The sequence below is a fragment of the Acinonyx jubatus genome, chromosome A2, assembly GCF_027475565.1.
Source record: "Acinonyx jubatus isolate Ajub_Pintada_27869175 chromosome A2, VMU_Ajub_asm_v1.0, whole genome shotgun sequence".
Taxonomy (NCBI): Eukaryota; Metazoa; Chordata; class Mammalia; order Carnivora; family Felidae; genus Acinonyx; species Acinonyx jubatus.
In genome coordinates, this window is record NC_069383.1 from 89,845,683 (window position 1) to 89,866,139 (window position 20,457).

Sequence of the window (20,457 nt, forward strand, 5' to 3'; positions counted from 1 at the left end):
GCACCTGGGTGGCTCAATTGGTTAAGTGTCTCTGCCCCTCCCCAACTCGTGCTTTTTTTCTCTCTCTCTCTTTCTCAATATTAAACATTAAAAATAAATAAAGTGAGAGTAATAACACAGGTCTTGTCTGCCACAAAAGGTTGTTGTTAACATCAAGTAAGCTATCTTATGTGAAATCACCTTATAAACTATAAAACACTACACACATATAAGGAGTTGTTATAATTATCACAAATCCATCACCATCTTCTTTAAACAACTCATATGACACCCACTTCAAATATTTTGTATGGAGAAACATGGGATATAAATGAAAAGCACTCAAAGCACATATTCAGTGACTTCCAACTTCAATTAATTTCCAGTTTTCTTCTATGCTGAACACACACCTTGAGAGATCTTCTTTTTATGTTCATCTTTGTGTCTCTGGCACTTAACACAGTCCCAGGCACATAGTAATCATGGGTATGATAATGGAGAACTGGTCTCCAATCTAATTAAATCCCTCAGAAAAGAGAACCAATTTCAACATAAATCCCCTTTGCAAAATCTCATCAATAATAGATGAGATCATGTCTCAGAAATTCAGAACTTTGGGAACTGGGTGCATTTTTTTTGGTAATTATTTCTCCAGCTCTACTTTTCTGTCACTACAGCTCATGTCAACAGCACACCTAGGTCTGCTTTTCTCTATGCTCTAAATATTTCTGTCCACTTCTTCCCCATGAAGTCCATTATCATCGATTGTTAAAATTGTAAAGACTTGACACATTAAATTAGTGGTCCTCCAATTTTTTTCTCTCGTACCTCCTAAAAGAATTTTGAAAAGTTATGAATCCCCTTGCACATTTTCAGATAGACATCTAAATTTTTTCATCACAAATTTGAATAGCTTCAAAATAGTATTTTCTAGCATGCTACAGATATTGATTTTTTTCATTTTTTTAATGTTTATTTATTTTTGAGAGAGAAAGAGAGACAGAACATGAGTGGGGGAGGAGCAGAGAGAGAGGGAGACACAGAATCCAAAGCAGGCTCCAGGCTCTGAGCGCTCAGTACAGAGCCTGATGTTGGGCTCGAACTCATGAACCATGAGATCATGACGTGAGCCGAAGCCAGATGCTTAACCAACTGAGCCAACGCAGGCACCCCTGATTTTTAAATAAAACTTACATCATTGTTTGCATCCAATAAACTCTAAATGCCAAAGTAATTTGATACCCATCCTTACTCATTTAAAAATCCACAGACAAGCTCTTTTTTGACAATTAGAGAATGTATGTCATTCCTTTTTCTCCTTGATCTCATATTTCCCAAAAAAGAAATGTAATGTAATGCAATAGATTTTTGTATTTGAAAGATTTTATCTGATCACTCTATTAACTTCACTACAATAAAAAAATAATTGTCTTTGGGCTGAAATGTAAACACTGCAATTTTGCATGACCACAAAGTTCTAAGTTTTTTAAAGGTTTCTGGGTTGACTTATCTCAACAATGATTTTGAGTACACAATGGACCAAAGCAACATAAATATGTAATGTATTTTGAGAAATAATTATCAAACATAGCAAGTAAAGTTTTATTTGAAAATCAATAAAAATTAATGAATGAATCTTCTTAAATAAGTTCATGTATGTTTGGCTGTTAGTTATTGTTGAAATGAGACAGGATTCAGCAGCCATTCTTTTCCTATTTTTCACTTTTATAGACATAAGCGCCAAGAAAACTTGTTCTATTAAATCAGTAATGAGGATGTTAGGCATTTTCTCATGGAAATGTCAGTCTTTCACTTGGACGCCTTCTTAATTATAAGTCAAAAAGTGCATAGTGATCTATTATCAAAAAAATATTTTCATTATCTGTTGACAACTTGGTTAGGTCCTCTATTTTCTTGAAAAGGGAGAATTGGAAACTGCCTACCCCAAAAAACAAGCCAAACCAAACTACTATTACCCAGTCTCTAGAGTTCTGCATTTTCTCAGTTTCTAGGAAGTACGAAAAAAAAATTTTACTCAAGACTTATTACGTGACTATTGATTATACTGTTCATCTTTTACTTAGAGGCATCTTGCTTATGGAGCAAAAATATATAAAAGTAGAGTTAAAAACAAAATTGCAAATTGTGCATTTTAGGACTTTTCTCCTTGACTGTGAACAAACACTTACATGCTAATGTAACATTTCATTTTTTTTAGGTCATCTCAAAGTGTGTAGTAAAGATATGACAAAAAGTCAGACACAAATGAGCATGGGGAAGGGAAGGAAAAATAAGATAAAATCAGAGAAGGAGACAAACCATAGGAGACTCTTAAATACAGGGAACAAACCGAGGGTCACTGGTGGGGATGTAGGTGGGAGGACGGGCTAAATAGGTGAGGGGCATTAAGTAGGGCACTTGTTGGGATGAGCACTGGGTGTTATATGTAAGTGATGAATCACTAAATTCTACTCCTGAAACCAATACTACACTGTATGTTAACGAACTTGAATTTAAATAAATTTTTTAAAAAGAGAGAAAGTCAAATAAGCTAGCTGATTGGGGAGATCATTCATTCACATATTTGTTAATTAGTCATTCGTCAATCATCCAAGATGTATTTGCACTTCTATGCATCAAGCATGAAAAAATGAATTAGATACTTCTGTATATTTGAAAATTTTTATCTAACTGTTGCAATTAATGGGAAGAAATGACACAGACACTGGAGGGTATTTTATATTTGTACATTAATGATTTCTTCCCAACGTTGGTGGAAGTCAATGATGTTTATATAATTAAAGGCAGAATTTCACAGTATATCAACTTCTGAAAGGGAGACATTAATACTAATTAAATCAAACTGGTTTTCTAAATCTTGGGTCATTTTATACTAGATTTGCATCTGGGGAAAATTTTGACTTGTCTTTGAACCTAAATAGGTGGTCTACTTTTAAGAGTACAGTTTAAATATTTTATGTAAATTGACAGGAAGGGAAAAGACCCAGTCACTAATAAATACAAGCTTACAGAAGTACACTAAGGATTGTTGAGCACATTATTTAGACTATAATCTGCAACATATTATATTATTTTATATCATGTTATTATATTATATTATATTATATTATATTATATTATATTATATTATATTATATTATATTATATTATATTATATTATATTCCTGTTACGTTACCCTCTGTCTGCCCCTCCCCCGCTCGCACTCTGTGTCTCTCAAAAATAAATAAACATTTTTAAACAATTTTTTTTTAAAGGAGGCACCTGGCCGACCCCGATCTAAAATATTTTTGGTTGGGGACACCTGGGTGACTCAGCCGGTTAAGCCTCCGACTCTTGGTTTCACCTCAGGTCATGTTGTCACAGTTTGTGAGTTAAAGCCCCACGTTGGGCTTTGCACTGATGGTGCACAGCCCGCTTGGGCATCTTTCTCCCTCTCTCTCTCTCTGCCCCGCCCCCTCTCGTGCTGTTTCTGTCTCTCTCAAAATAAATAAATAAACTTAAATTAAAAAAATATATTTCTGGGGGCGCCTGGGTAGCTCAGTCTGTTAAGCATCCGACATTGGCTCAGGTCATGATCTCACGGTTCGTGAGTTCGAGTCCCACATCAGGCTCCATGCCGACAGCTCGGAGCCTGGAGCCTGCTTCCAATTCTGCGTCTCCCTCTCTCTCTGCCCCTCCCCTGCTTGCATTCTGTCTCTCTCAATCTCTCTCTCTCAAAAATAAAATAAAACATTTAAAAAAATATTTTTAATATTTCTGGTTATCACACCAGCAAGAAGAGAGCCTTGGTGAGTCTTGCATAGGGAAAGAAAAGAAAGAAAGAAAAGAAAGAAAGAAAAGAAAAGAAAAGAAAAGAAAAGAAAAGAAAAGAAAAGAAAAGAAAAGAAAAGAAAAGAAAAGAAAAGAAAAGAAAAGAAAAAAGAAAAGAAGGAAGGAAGGAAGGAAGGAAGGAAGGAAGAAAGAAAGAAAGAAAGAAAGAAAGAAAGAAAGAAAGAAAGAAAGAAAGAAAGAAAGAAAGAAAGAAAGAAAAGGAGGCACCTGGGTGGTTCAGTCCGTTGAGCATCCAACTTCAGTTCAGGTCATGATCTCACAGTTCGTGGGTTCGAGCCCTGCATCAGGATCTGTGCTGACAGCTCAGAGCTCAGAGCCTGGAGCCTGCTTTGGATTCTGTCTCCCTCTCTCTGCCCCTCTCCTGTTCTCACTCCATCTCCCTCTTTCAAAAATAAATAAACATTAAAAAATTATATTCCTGTTAAGTTAAACCTAATGTTATGGATTGAATTGTGTACATACCCCTCCCCATCACCCCCACCCCTGTATTCCTGTATCTAAGCCCTAACCTCCAATGTATCTGAAGACAGGGCCTGTGAGGAGGTGATAAAGGCTAAATGAGGTCATAAGGGTGGTGCACTAATCCAATGTGTATCTTTATAAAAAAAGGAAAAGACACCAGAGTTTTCTGTCTTCACCATGTGAGGACACTCTGAAAAAACAAAATTCTGTTGGTCAAGCCATCCTGTCTGTGGCATTTTGTTATGGCAGTCAGAGCTAACTAATATTCCTAATAAGTACATGGTAGGATTTAATAAATAAGCAGAAAAGTTGTTGATGAATAACAGCGAGCAGGAGACTGGTAACTGCATAAAAATGATTATGGAGTTCATATTTTGCTAACTTTTGGCAAAAATCAATGAAAATGTTTTTCCTATTAATTTGAATAAATATTCAAGAAAATACAAAACACTAACTTGCCTCTAATACATGTTTCTCAATATAAAAGACAACGTTGGTATGTTGGAAGAAATCGTGGGTCTTTTCATCTTGTAATCATGCAAATCATACTATTGAGATAAGACTAATATGCAGATAAATCAGAGTATTCACTGAACCCATCCTCATTACTGAGATGCTAAAATTGCAGAGAGTACAGCTCATAGCAGATTGGCATTTCCCAGGATGCTTTTTACAAATCTTGAACATTTCAAGATAGATAGATAGCTGAAGTACAGAAACCTATCATGAGTTTGTCACTTGAGTGAATAACATGCTGCCATCGTCAATATTTCCAAGAGATGTTCTTTTTGCTCCATTCTCAAGGGAGTCTTTCCTCAAGAACAATATCTTCTTTGCCAGTAGTGAAGACCAAAAAAAGCCATTATCCACCCAGCCCTCACTTAATCCATAATATACTTGAAAGCAACACATCTAAATATATGTCAGCAGCCAGCACACCTGTTTATGGTATCGTTTTAGCCAGTTGAGGATGCTCTGCCAAATTACCATAGACTGTGCGGCTTATACAAGAAGCATTAATTTCTCACAGTCCTGAAGGCCAGGAAGGCCAGATCATGGAAGATCTGGTGTCTGAGCTGGGCCCTCTTCCCTGTTTGCAGATGCCCATCCTTTCCTTGTCAGAGAGCAAAGAGGGAGCCTGCATATCCCTTCTTACAAAGGTACTTATCCCATTCACGAAGGCTCCATCCTCATGACCTAATTATCTCCCGAATTCCTTGCCTCCTAATACCATCATATTGGGGGTTAAAATGTTAACATATGAATTTTGGGGGGGAGGGGGGCACAAACATTCACTCCATAACAGTTATGCTTGGCCTTTAACAGAGATAAGCATAAGCATAGGACAGGGAAAGACGTGGTGCCCTATTGTTTGGATCATGGTTCCATTTTGATTAATGGAAGCTCTCAAATACCTATAGACCAAGTTGCCTTTGCTTGGCATCCCCAGAGCTTTCTTCACCCGTGGCAATGTACCATTGTATGATATGAAAAATATGCCTCTTTCTTAAAAGGCAGAATAAGGGAAATTGTAAAAGGAAAGATGGAAAAGGAGAAGCAACCTGAGGCAGGTGTATTTGCAAGCAGATGAGTACAGAAAAAGTGTTTATGTACAGAAACGTAGAATCTGGAAATTGACTCCCTTAAAATTATCTAAATCTGTATACCTCTTTAATATCTTCATGTACCCCCAAAGCTAAGCAAGCCCCAGTCTGAACTAAATATTCTAAATTGCTGCTATTACTAATAATTATCATTGCCATGCACTAAGAGCCTACTTTAAACTAAGTATTGTATTGGAGTCTTCAAATATATCAGCTCGTTAAAATTGGGTCTTTCATTTTTATTAACTCCACTTTATAGGTGAAGAAATTGGAACTCAGAGAAGGTAAGTATAGTTTTCCCAGAATCTCACAGCTAGTAAGTGCCAAAGCCAAATTAAATCCTAGCTCCATCTGAATTTAGACCCTATGTTTCGTGATGATCCTATGTGGCTTGTACATGTGTTCTTGATTGACAGCAGCTTTTTATTTTTTTTAACGTTTATTTATTTTTGAGAGGAACAGAGACAGAATGCGAGTGGGTTAGGGGCAGAGAGAGAGACCGAGACACAGAATCCGAAGCAGGCTCCAGGCTCAGAGCTGTCAGAACAGAGCCTGATGCGGGGCTCGAACTCACAAGCTGTGAGATCATGACCTGAGCCGAAGTTGGATGCTCAACCAACTGAGCCACCCAGGCGCCCCTTGATTGACAGCTGCTTAATATGTCTCCCTCCTGGAGAGCTGGTACTCCCCAAAGAATAGTTCTCTAATGGTAGATTTCTAATGATACAAGACAGTCTTCCTAGTGTTTCCTCAAATCATGAAAAAAATAACATATATATATATATTATATATATATATATATATTGCTCTTCTCCTGGTACACATATGACTCTATTTCTTAAACTTGATGAGGTTGCAATGGGGAATAAAATATGAATAACAAGTAAGTATTTAAATTAAGAAAACTTGAGATTATTCCAAGGTCTTTATATGGCCCACTATTAGAAATTTTCTCCCATGTTTTCATACTTAATTTAGGGACTTTGTGGTCACTAGATTTTTCCCTCCAAAATATCTTCCAAAGGACTAATTCTTTAACTTTCCATTTTTGGTGTAAAACTGTGAACGTATCTAAAAATACTTCCATTGATTACACACATAGTTAAAAATTGAAGGCAATGATGATCATAACCCCCATAATAGTAAGCCCTAAAAAATACTCTCCTGTTTTCTGCAAAAATAGACAAATTTACAGTACTTAAAAAAAACTGTCTTCTCTTCAAACTATTCCACATGTGCACATGCACAGTTTTCACTAGAACTGTGAGTAATGTGAATCTACATTTGTATTTCATAATGTTGATTAAACTAATATTCATATATCTATTCTTTAAGACAAATTCAAGCTTGTTTTTGGGTGGACTTAGGGCCTGTGTTTTTTCAGGCACAAAGACACCTGAGAAGTAGCAAGGCATAGGGTGAATAATCTGGGTCGGTTTCCTACATTACAGAGTTAGGAGAGGAGAATGAGCTTAATGATCTAACTAGAAACATGGTGTAGCAGTTACTAACACAAAAGAGCATCTCTGGTAAAGCCAGCCACAGCACACTGCTGAGACACTGCTAGAGTAGGAGGACTGCTAGAGTGAGAAGGGAACCAAAAAAATCTAAGACCGAGAGAGCAGGAGAGGGAGACTCCAGAACAAGAACGAACAAAAATATATGTCTATTTGGTCCACAATGAAATAAAACAATGTCATATATTTATGTTTTGCTTAAAGAACTTTCATGTAAATGGATAACAGCCCATGAAGTGTGTGGGGTAGACACTCTTTTCATGATGAGGCAGAAAAGGAAACCCAGGCACAGAGACAGTGGGTGAATTGCCCAGTGCCCCTCAGCTGCTTCCTGGCAAAGTAATGACCAGTCCAAGGGAAGACCACCTCTTTCTAGTAATCTCAGGTGCTCTTCACTTCCTCTGTCCTCTCTCTTTTAATGCCTAATATTTGTAATAGCTTCTTCCTCTCACTTCCAGGAAGCTCTTTCTCCACCTAGTCAACCCTCCTATATCAACATCTCTCTCATTTCCTCATTTTCAGTGAAGATAGAGACCATAAGAAAGATCCATGCCCCAACAGCATTCTGTTAGTGGTACCAAGGGCTGGGGCCCAGAAGTCCCCACTATGAGAGGCTGAGAATCTACATGACCCCCATAACAGGCTATAACTATGAACTCTGGTGATGCCCTTTTACCCTACTGCTGGGCTATTTTACTTTCATGGAAATCATGACCATTTTCTCATAGTTGATAATGTAAAACAGTGACTTTGCTTTGTAAAATGTCAACAAGAATATGAAAAAAAAAATGTATTTGAGAATCTATACAGTTGTAAACAAGGGACTCTTGTTTTCACTGAATGGATTTAAATTCCTTGTTATTTTGATCCTGTGCAAACTTTGCTATTTCAGGATGAAGACATATGTTTATAAGCATATATCAATGAACAAAAATTGTACAAATATTTAAGTTAAACATTGCAAGTAAGTTAAGTTAACCTCTCCACTTTTTTGTCTATACAAACATTTTTTTTCACATGTGCTCCCTACTTGGACCTGTCTTCCCTGTAACTACCCAAATTTTGCATAATAGGCAACATTTCTTGGAGTATAGTTCTAAGTGTTCTGCGTGTATTATCCCAGTAAGTTCTCAAAACAACCATCTGAGGCAAATACTCTCATTAATCCCATTCTGCAGATGCAGAAACTAAGACAGAGTTTACCATAGTTCCCTAGGGCTCCCAGGTAGGGCAGGCATTTAAAACCAAGCAGCTTGGCTCTAGAACCCACATTCTCAACCATCACACTAAACTCTGATATGGCATGCTTATAAATTTTATCTTGGGGGCTTGTATCACCTGCATACCTACCATATTTTCAACCTCTTTGACTTTAAAAGTTGAATGTATTGGGGCACCTGGGTGGCTTAGTCAGCTGAGCATCCGACTTTGGCTCAGGTCATGATCTCACTGCTTGTGTGTTTGAGCCCCACATCAGGCTCTGTGCTGACAGCTCAGAGCCTGGAGCCTGCTTTGAATTCTGTGTCTTCCTCTCTCTCTGCCCCCCCCCCCCCCACTACTCACTCTCTCTCTCTCTCTCTCTCTCTCTCAAAAATAAACATTACAAAAAAATTTTAAGTTGAACATATTAACCTATAGTGGGTTATGGACATAGATGTAAAACATAAAATGATAAAACTTTTACAAATTAGATGGGAGAACATCTTCATGATTAGGTGAAGAAATTTTAGATTTGACACCAAAAGCATGATCCACTAAAGGAAAACTTGATAAATTGCACCTCATCAAAATGTAAAACTTCTGCTCTGTAAACGACACTGTTAAGAGGATTACAAAGATCAATTATACACTGGGAGAAAATATTTGCAAATCAGGTGTCTGATAAAGGACTTGTTTCTAGAATATATAAAGAAGTCTCGAGATTACTCCTTTCCACCCGTGGATGTCGCTGAGTAAGCATCGTGAAAGTCTCCCCTCCCACTGCCGTCATGTCTAAGTCAGAGTCTCCCAAAGAGCCTGAAGAGCTGCGGAAGCTTTCAACGGAGGTTTGAGCTTTGAAACAACCGATGAGAGTCTGAGGAGCCATTTTGAGCTTCCCCGTAAGTGGGGAACGCTTACGGACTGTGTGGTAATGAGAGATCCAAACACCAAGCACTCCAGAGGCTTTGGGTTTGTCACCTATGCCACTGTGGAAGAGGTGGATGCAGCCATGAATGCAAGGCCACACAAGGAGGATGGAAGAGTTGTAGAACCAAAGAGGGCTGTCTCAAGAGAAGATTCTCAAAGACCTGGTGCCCACTTAACTGTGAAAAAGATTTTTGTCGGTGGCATTAAAGAAGACACTGAAGAACATCATCTAAGAGATTATTTTGAACAATATGGGGAAATTGAAGTGATTGAAATCATGACAGACCGAGGCAATGGCAAAAAGAGAGGCTTTGCCTTTGTAACATTTGACGACCATGACTCTATAGACAAGATTGTCATTCAAAAATACCATACTGTGAATGGCCACAACTGTGAAGTAAGGAAAGCTTTATCTAAGCAAGAGATGGCTAGTGCTTCTTCCAGCCAAAGAGGTCGAAGTGGTTCTGGGAACTTCGGTGGTGGTCGTGGAGGTGGTTTTGGTGGGAATGACAACTTTGGCTGTGGAGGAAACTTCAGTGAGCGAGGTGGCTTTGGTGGCAGTCGAGGTGGTGGTGGATACGGTGGCAGTGGGGATGGCTATAACGGATTTGGTAATGATGGAAGCAACTTTAGAGGTGGTGGAAGCTATAATGATTTTGGCAATTACAACAATCAATCTTCAAATTTTGGACCCATGAAAGGAGGAAGTTTTGGAGGCAGGAGCTCTGGCCCCTATGGTGGTGGAGGCCAATACTTTGTCAAACCACGAAACCAAGGCGGCTATGGCGGTTCCAGCAGCAGCAGTAGCTATGGCGGTGGCAGAAGGTTTTAATTACTGCCAGGAAACAAAGCTTAGCAGGAGAGGAGAGCCAGAGAAGTGACAGGAAAGCTACAGGTTACAACAGATTTGTGAACTCAGCCAAGCACAGTGGTGGCAGGGCCTAGCTGCTACAAAGAAGACATGTGTTAGACAATACTCATGTGTATGGGCAAAAAACTCGAGGACTGTATTTGTGACTAATTGTATAACAGGTTATTTTAGTTTCTGTTCTGTGCAAAGTGTAAAGCATTCCAACAAAGGGTTTTAATGTAGATTTTTTTTTTGCACCTATGCTGTTGATTGCTAAATGTAATAGTCTGATCATGACGTTGAATAAATGTGTCTTTTTTAAAATGTGCTGTGTAAAGTTAGTCTACTCTGAAGCCATCTTGGTAAACTACCCCAACAGTGTGAAGTTAGAATTCCATCAGGGTGATGCCAGGCTCCATTTGAAATTTATTTGCAACCTGCTTGGTCACAGAAGCCATTGTCTCCACAAACGTTGGTGTGGTTGAACTGATAGTTAATGTGTTGTGACCTGGAGTTCAGCATTAAAAGGGTCACCCAAGCAAAGTCCTGGAGTTTATTTGGTTATTAATATGATTGTTGGCACATCCTATGCAATATATCTAAATTGAATTACAGTATCAGATAAAATTATAGATGGGATCAAAGCTTGTGTATTGTCCATTATCATGTGTAATCAATAAATGATTTAATATTCTCTTGAAAAAAAAAGAAGTCCCAAAATTCAACAATAAGAAACAAATAATCCAATTCGATCCAATTAGAAAATGCACAAAGACATGAACAAAAATCTAACTGAAAAGTATATACAGAGAGCAAGTAAATACACATGTGAAAATATGTTCAACATCTTAGCCATTAGGAAAATGCAAATTAAGGGGCGCCTGGGTGGCTCAGTCCTTGAGCGACCGACTTGGGCTCAGGTCGTGATCTCGCGGTTTGTGAGTTCGAGCCCCACATCCGGCTTGCAGTTGTTGTCAGCCTATCAGCACGGAGCCTGCTTCGGATCCTCCATCCCCCTCTCTCTCTGCCCCTCCCCTGCTCATGCTGGCGCTCGCGCCCTCTCTCTCTCTCAAAAAAAAAAAAATAAAAAATAAAAAATAAAAAAAAAGGAAAATGCAAATTAAAACCTCAGCAAAAAAAAAAAAAAAAAAAAAAAAAACCTCAGCGAGGTATTATTATACACATATCAGAATGGCTAAAATTAAAAATAGTAATAATACTAAATCCTAGAAGCCAGGCCACTCATGCATTGCTGATGGGAATGTAAAATGGTACAGCTACTTTGGATAGTAATTTGTTAAATTGCTTTTTTTATTATAGTTATTTTAGAGAGAGAGCTCATGTGAGCAGGGGAGAGGGGCTAAGGGAGAAAGAGAGAGAACCCCAAGCAGGCTCCCTACTCAGCATGGATCCCAACATGAGGCTTGATCCCACAACCATGAGATCATGACCCAAACCAAAATCAAGAGTTGGACACTCAACTGACTGAACCACTCAGGTTCCCCATAACTTGCTAAATTGTTAAAACTAAACATATAATTATCCTATAGCCTAACAGGTGCATCCTTGGGCATATATCCCACAGAAATTAAAACTTATGCTCAAAAACCTGTATGAAAATGTTATACATTTAACTTATACATGTAATTATACATGTAATAAAGTTGCACAGTCTACACATACACACAGACACACACACAAAGACACTCACATGTAACACTGGGTAAAATATGAATAAACTCTGTGGATTGTACCAACACCAATTTTCTGGTTGTGATACCATACTATAGCTATACAAAATGTTATCAATGAAAGAAACAGAATGAAACATACATGCTTCTATACATTTTTTATAACTTCTTGTGAATTTATAATTATTTCAAAATAAATCATTAAAAAAAAAAAAGTTGAATAGTCGGGCCCAACTTGATACCTCATTCCAGGAAGAAAAATGGCATAATCAACACTATTTGAATAAAGTTATTTCTACCAGCTGAAATTAACCTAACAGTATGATCGAGTCTGCATTTCACCATCTCAAGCAATACAAACAAACAAACAAGGGGGACTTTAATTGATTTTTTCTGAAATTGACATAGATTCTGTCCACAGCCATCCTCCAACCTACAAGTCTGAAGACCTACCAGTGAGATTACTGGCAAGACCAGTCCTTGGTGAAGCTATGTTGGGTCCTGGGGATAACTCCTTTTCTAAATTCTCATAAACCACATTTAGTCAAGTTTTCTGATTTCCCCATTTTCTCTTACCTATTGGTTGGTCTTAACTTGCTTTCATTCTTTCATTTATTTGTTCATTAATCACACACGTCCTAAATGTTCATCTTATATGCACTGCCATTCTTCTGTGGGGTCATTTTCCTTTCTGCTATCCCTTGGCTCCAACTTGTTCCTTACTTTTCTGTGAAAACAGAGGAGAGAGATCTAATTCAATGTACAGGGACTAGGCATCTTCCCAATGGGGGCATTTAAGTTGGTTTCCCAGGATTTTTCTCTCCCTCCTCCAGAAAACTGAGTGGAAAAGCTTTCTTCATCAAGGCAGCAATTCTGCCAAACAAATTTTTCTCACTCTTTGAAAGATCCACTCTGTTATGTTTGGCTAAGATCCAAGAAATGTAATCTACCTCTAAACCAAAAACAAAAGCCAACTCTTCCTTTCCTGAGGCCCTTTCTTCCAAAATCAACTGAAAAGAAAATATAAATGAAAACTCTTATCTATGCTCTAAAGCCCTCTATTTTCTACTGAAAACTCCAACAACAGAGATAAAATTCCAACTTCTTCTTACAGTCATGGAATTCTGTATTGGTAATGGATGTTAGAGGCCAGCCTCCTCATTATAGAGAAGAAAAAAAAGAAACAGATTTGGAGGGGTAGTGCAGCAGCCCAAGAGTCAGGCAGCCTAGAGGAGAACACAGATTCTCTCCCAGCCAATGCCCCCTCCACTCTGCCATGTTTGCTAAATATTTTCTTACCAATATTTCTTGGTATCATACCTTAGGATAGCTGCTCTAGGAAGAGGACTAGGAAGTCATCCTCTGAAGGACTATATCAGATTCTCTACTAATCTCTTGTGTTCCAAAGGAACAGGATAGGCTCCTTGAAGGTAACATCTGAGGTCCCTTCTGCTTCTCTTCTCTCTCTCTCCCTCTCCCTCTCTCTTCAAATGCTTGTCAGTGACTGAGTCCCAAGAAGTCAATCAACATTTACAAATCCCCACTGCCTGACAGAGGGAATCAAAAGGGAAGCCCACCAACTGGTTCCAAGCTCCAGATAAGATCAAGAAAGTTCTCCCCACATTCTCTTCCACATTGCCTTTGGCAGGAACCAAGAGGGGACTGTTAATACTTCTGGCAAGAGCCCAACACACCAACTCCCCAACCCTCCCATTTCACACCATTATCTTCCTCGAGACAATCAAGACCAACCCCAGAATACTTATAACTCTTTTTTTTCTGTCAGCACAAGAAGCCCAGAGCTCCTTGTCCCCCATATAGTTCTATGAGCAATGAAAACCCATCTCCCCTCAACACACACACACACACACACACACACACACACACACACACGAGTCCCTATCTCTTTTCTTGCCCTTCTTTTTTTTACTTAGCAATTTTTGATCACCTGACAACTCATATGCTCTACTTGCCTTTCCATCCTCCTCTCCTGGAGTAAAAGCTCTATAAGGACAAAAATTTTCATATGTTTTACTCACTGCTCTACCCCTAGTGCTGGCACATTGTAGGAGCCCCAAAAATATTTGTTAAACAAATAAATCCAAGACCATTTTTTAAAGTCTGAAGCAAACAATGTGAGGGCCAAAGGGTGTCTGAGAAGTTTGAGAGAAAGACAGAGATCATTTGTGACAACCAGAAAACATGAACAGAGGAAGGTTTGAGCCCTAAGGATTTCCAGAAATGGCATCTATCACATGAAAGAAGTGTTACTAAGAGGATATTCAGACTGTATACAGGGCCAGAGCAAATGGTGTGCTTTTTGAAACAAAATAGAAATAATTTGGCACCTACTGTGTGCCAAGCACTGTGTTATTAATTTATCACAAGAACTATACAAAGTGGTATTGCTATCCCCATGTACAGATGAAGAAACTGAAGCAAAGAGAAGCAACGTAACTGCCCGAGATCCACAGTTAGGAAGGGGGAGGAGCCTCCAAATCTGTCTCTCAGGGTCACAAATCCATTCCCTCTCCTCTCTCTGAACTTGTATGTCCCCTCTGCTCCAGGCACCTTCCAAGTATACCTGGTGTCAATCTCTCAAGGGCTCCTCTAAACCCCAGATGATACCAGGATCTATTTGTTCCCAGACATGTGTTAATGAATGCTATCAGGCTTAGAACCTGGATGCTGTCTTCCTCTCTTCACCTTTTCAGTTCTACTGAAGTATAATAAATAAATAAATATATATATATATATAGTGTACAACATGATGATCTGATACATGTACACATTGTGAAATGTTTGCCACAGTCAAGCTAATTAACACAACCATCCCTCACATAGTTATACTTTGTATGTGTGTATGTTTAGAGCACTTAAGATCTACTCTCTTAGCAAATCTTAGGAAATTTCAAGTATACAATACAGCATTATTAACTATAGTCACTATGCTATACAGTAGATCCTCAGAAGTCATTCATCTTATAACTAAAAGTTGGTAACCTTTGACCAATATCTCATTTCCCCAGTTTCCAAGCTCCTGGAAACCATTATTCTATTCTCTGCTTCCATGAGTCTAACTTCTTTGTCTTTTTTTTTGAAATCCCATATATAAGTGATACCATGCAGTATTTGTCTTTTTCTCACTGGCTTATTTCATTTGGCATCATACCCTCCAAGTTTATCCATGTTGTCATCAAAAATGGCAGAGGTTCCTTATTTTTTAAGGCTGAATAATAGTCTATTACATGTATAAATGCACATATATACACACACATACATACATATACATACACACACACGTATACATACAACACAAGAAAAACTACAGAACTCACTAGAAAGTACTTTTAATGATTATATTATTTTCCCCCAAACTAATACAGCTTTTATTGTATCTTTTTTTAAGTTTATCTATTTTGAGAGGGGGGGAGGGGCAGAGAGACAGGGAAAGAGAGAATCCCAAGCAAGCTCCATGTTGTCAATGTAGAACCCAATGGGCTCAGACTTACCAACCGTGAGACCAAGTCCTGAGCCAAAATTAAGAGTCGGTCACTTCACCGACTGAGCCACCCAGGCACTCCTTATTACATCTTCAAAATATCACAAGTAAGTCTGAAAAATCATCTGCCTTCTTGCTGTTTCTGTAGCTGGACAACTTAGATCTTATTCATCAGTCTGCTGAACTGTTCCTTTTTCAGAAACACAGATACCATCCCCAAATTTTCTGATATCTTTCTTTTTAACTGTTGTGGCATGCCTGAATCAAGCAACTAGGTTTCATTCAAGTTCAATGTCATTCCCTTCAAGCATTAACTCATCTTTCTGGGCTCAAGATACTGGACAAGCAACACCTGGCCTCATCTGAACCCTATGGATATATTTTTCACCGAAGGAATTTCAGATTTCAACAAGAGAACCATTCCTGAAGAAAAACACTGATGGGGAAGTGAGCATACACAGACCCCATCTTGTACTGGAAGCCCAGGGTAACACCCTTCATCATGCTCTGTACGTGACTATGGATGGTGCACACAGTTGCCAGTTCTTTTCTATTTCCCCACCATTTGTCAACGCAGAGCCTCTTCTTTTTCTCTCCAAGCAGACTGAGTTCTACATTGAGGTGACTGAGGTTCCTTCGCAGGGTTCCTCTGGGGTCCTTCACAGTAACAGTGCATCCCTTTAGAGTGATGTCAACATTTTCTGCAATGTCGACAGTCTGATTGCCGAAAGTAGTCTTCATTCTCGCAGTAGATGCGGCAAAGTGATTACATTATCAACAAAAGAAAAAGTACAGTGAAAAAGATTTGGGGGTGGCTCAGTCAGGACAGCACGTGACTCTTGATCTTAGTGTCATGAGTTCAAGTCCCACACTGGGCATAGAGCCTAGTTAAAAATATGTATATATTTTTGGGGTGCCTGGGTGGCTCAGTCGGTTAAGCGTCCGACTTCAGCTCAGGTCATGATATCATGGTTCGTTGGGCTCTGTGCTGACAGCTTGAAACCTGGAGCCTGCTTCAGATTCTGTGTCTCCCTCTCTCTCTGCCCCTCCCCTGCTCGTGCTTTGTCTCTCTCTGTCTCAAAAATAAACATTAAAAAAAATTAATATATATTTTTAAATATTTTATATCATATATTTATGTGCATGTGTATGACACCACAGCCTGATTCTAAAGCTCTTTACTACTTTGTCATACCACATTTGATACCAGTTAAGTGCTCACTCTGTACCAACAAAGGGGTTGGTAAGGAGATAATTATGAGAATATAACCTACTGGTATATTTTGTAAAGCGTTTATGAGTAGAATTTGATTAATCATTTGCAAACCTTAGGAGAACAAACAAAAGAAACTTTTAGATAAAAGCAGGAGAGAGGTGGTTTTGTAACATGAGGATGATGAAACACTTGGATGAATTTTTACTGGGGTCCTGATCCCTGGAGAAACCTTCAAGGAAAGAATTTACCACATTCATCGTGGATGGTTCTTACCGCCATCGTGGAGTGCTTTTGTTTTTGTTTGTTTATTTTTTTTAATTTTATTTAAATCTAAATTAGTTAACATATCGTGTAATAATGGTTTCAAGAGTAGAATTTAGTGATTCGTCACTTACATATAACACCCAGTGTTCATCCCAACAAGTGCCCTCCTTAATGCCCATCACCCATTTAGCCCATCCCCCCCCACCCAACACCCCGCCAGCAACCCTGAGTTTGTTCTCTGTATTTAAGAGTCTTATCATTTGCCTCCCTCTCTGTTTTTATCTTATTTTTCCTTCCCTTCCCCTATATTCATCTGTTGTGTATCTTAAATGTGGAGTGTTTTGATCCAGATTAGAGGGTGCCTCACTGCTGCCACCAAAGGGGAATCTGGGAGGAAGAATGTCCATACTCTGCATTGGTCCCACTTGACATCAGCTTTTCACAGCTGCAATGCTTGCAACATTAAGGTAACATCTAATGAGTGTGATTATTGTTCATCATGAAATGGTAAATATATCTATGGAATGACATTGATTAAAGGTATTTTTGGGCTTTTAACATTTTAACTGGATGAAATCGTCATAACCTAAGAAACTTAAAATCTAATATGGACCTTTACATTTAGTAGGAGAAGTGGGAAATGGAAGCTCAAAACTAGGATAGTTGTAAGAAAGATGCTTCTTAAAGATCGATGCAATGAGGAAAACAAAATTTCGGTTTCTAGACACCAGTGCTGCAGTTACCCGTTATTTCCCACCTGCCCAGTAGGCGTCAGTGTAAGACAATGTTCCTACAACTGAACAAGCTTTAAAGCAGAAACAAAACAAGAGTATCAAGTTATAAAACAGAGAAGATGCAATAAAGATGGGGCTACCCAAATTTCACATGAACCTTAAAATGTCATCATTTAAAGAGAGATGATCTAAACAAAGTTCCCTCATGACTAAGAGGAGGGACCACAGCACCTCAGAAGACCCCATCTGGCTCTCATATTCCTTGTCAATTCAGCAGGAACTCCTGGAGCATCTCACAAGGCTTCTAGGAGGACTCAGCATTGCTGTAAGAGTCAATCACTATGAACTAGTGTAGTAACCAGAACACTCCCAGGGAACTAAGCAGCATTCGGCCCAGTGCACTCCCTTTGAAAAACAGATATTATCCCCACTTCTCAGAGACAATATTAACATAATATATCACAATAAGAAATATATCATAATAAGGATTACAAAAGTGGAAAGAAGAAGGGAGTTAAAGTTTGTATGTGGGCTTTGCAGAATGTGTTGAGTCAGTCAGGGTGAGCTTCCTGGAAGAGTTGGCCTTTGAACTGTGATGGAAGAGAAGAGAGACACAAAACCAGGGCTATCCTAGCCTCACCTTTCTGCTTTGCATTCAGTTTTCCTCCTCCAAATACAACCACCCTATACTCTGATAAAGGGTAACCAATAAAGGGAAAGAAAATGAACATGAATTATTTTTAAAATTCACTATATAAAGGTACTTTTGATATTTTAAAGGGAAAATGATAGGAGGCTGGGGGGAGGATGGCATCTGTTGAGTACCTAATACACACACACACGTTGTGACATACATTCCTTACCAAAATCCTGAATGTAAGTGGTATTACTCTCATTTTTAGATAAAGGATCTAAGACTCATAGACGTTATATATCTCACCCAAGATTATTATGACATCTAATATTTATGAGTAATTACTCTGCACCATGTTAAACTAAGTGAATTCACAATGATCCAATGAAGAAATGATTCATTATTCCCATTTTGCAGAGATGGAAGTTAAGTCTAACAGAAAATAAGTTATTGCTTCCTCAAGATTACAGCGCTCCTAATTAGTTGAAATTCAAATTCATGCATTGGAAGTAGGGTTCTCTGGGAAGCAGACTGCGAAATGGATTAAGGTTGTGGTTGTTTATTAGGGAATACCTTTAGGATTAGCATCTGTGGAAGGAAGGGACCAGAAGTAGGACCGGGAAACACATCTGTGTTGTCCAGCACTGGGCCAAATGGCCAAGCTTGTATACACCTGCCTCGGTCAGTCATTAGATGTGGATGTGGCCCTGGGGGAGACCCCAAAGGGCTGATGACTGACAACTGTCTGCGGACACTACTCCCAGGGCTGGGACCACAAGTCCTTCCTGGGAGGGACATCTTGGCAGTACATCTCCCTGCTGTTGCACTGTGTCCATATGGTACTCCCAGCTCATCATGTTTTTCTGCTATACCACAATGGTGGGGGGCCAGAAAGGAGGCAGGGCTGTAGTGGTGAGGTTGCAGAATGGTGAGCCTGGGCCCCAGGCTTCATGGGGAGATGAGCACCAAGGTCTCATCCCTTATAACCCTCAAACAGCATCAGCTAGGAATCAAGAAAGGCGTGGAGGCACGGAACGCTGAGTCAACAGCAGGATCAGTCATTAAATGCTTGTTGTTCAGTTGATTGACAACTTCCAGGGGGTCAAGTTAGGGAGGTACCAACCCACGTGCAGACTCAACAGTTGGTCGTGCAGACTCAACAGTTGGTCGAGGCATTTATGCTATTTAGTAACATCTCATCTCCTGCTGCTTGCCACACTCATCCACCCCAGAGGCTGCCCAAGATGGCAAACCCATCTGGGCATGCCAAAGTGCTGGCCTGGTTTCAGTGCACTGTCCTAACCTACCCTAGGTGACAGTAGCATTGAGTGCACTGTCTTCCATGTGGAAATATAGCCAGCTCATAGTATCTCAAGTGGTAAGGATGGCAAAATTCCAGCCTGAGTGGCAACAAATTCTCATACTTCTGCTTGAATTCAGAGAACAGCTGACTTGACAGAAGGCAGAAAGCCGGTGAGCTTACTTCACTCAGTGACAAGTGAGCACAAAGCAAAACCAGCTTTCCATGGTGAAATTCTTCTCAAACGTCAACCTGGTTGTGCATGGAAGAGAAAGCCTGAGAGAAGGCAGGACAGCCGTGTAAAAGGAAAACACATCATCTGGTTGGTCTGCAAGTGAGTCTGCCTGAAGCCTCAGAACTGCCAGTTCTTCCCTGGGCTACAGTCACTGCCCACCCCCCCCCCCCCATGCACTTCAGTGCCTTGGACCAAGCCAGTCATTGCTCTTGGAATACTGCCTCCCCTTTGCCACAGGTAGCAAAATCCAGCCAAAGCCCTGGTTCAAAATTTCCTCCATGAAACTATCTATCCCCACCCTCCAGCCAAAAGCAATTTCTCTTATAATTCATTTGGTACCTACTACAAAGCTGTGGGAGTTCTAACATTTTAAATTGTGCATAAGAATCATTCAAAGTGCTTGATTAAAAGCCAGGGCCTTTGGCCCTGGGCCCCAGACACTCTGATTCATCAGGAATAGAGAGGTCTGGGAATCTGCCATTTTCCTAG

The 20,457-nt window shown here is 39.4% G+C and overlaps 2 pseudogenes; one reads left to right on the forward strand and one right to left on the reverse strand.

The window, feature by feature from the left end:
• Nucleotides 1–9,388: 9,388 nt before the first annotated feature.
• On the forward strand, nt 9,389–10,716 carry LOC106987835 (heterogeneous nuclear ribonucleoprotein A1-like; annotated as a pseudogene).
• A 4,146-nt stretch (nt 10,717–14,862) lies between these two features.
• Nucleotides 14,863–20,097, reverse strand: LOC128314814 (60S ribosomal protein L9-like; annotated as a pseudogene).
• Between the last annotated feature and the right edge of the window lie 360 nt (nt 20,098–20,457).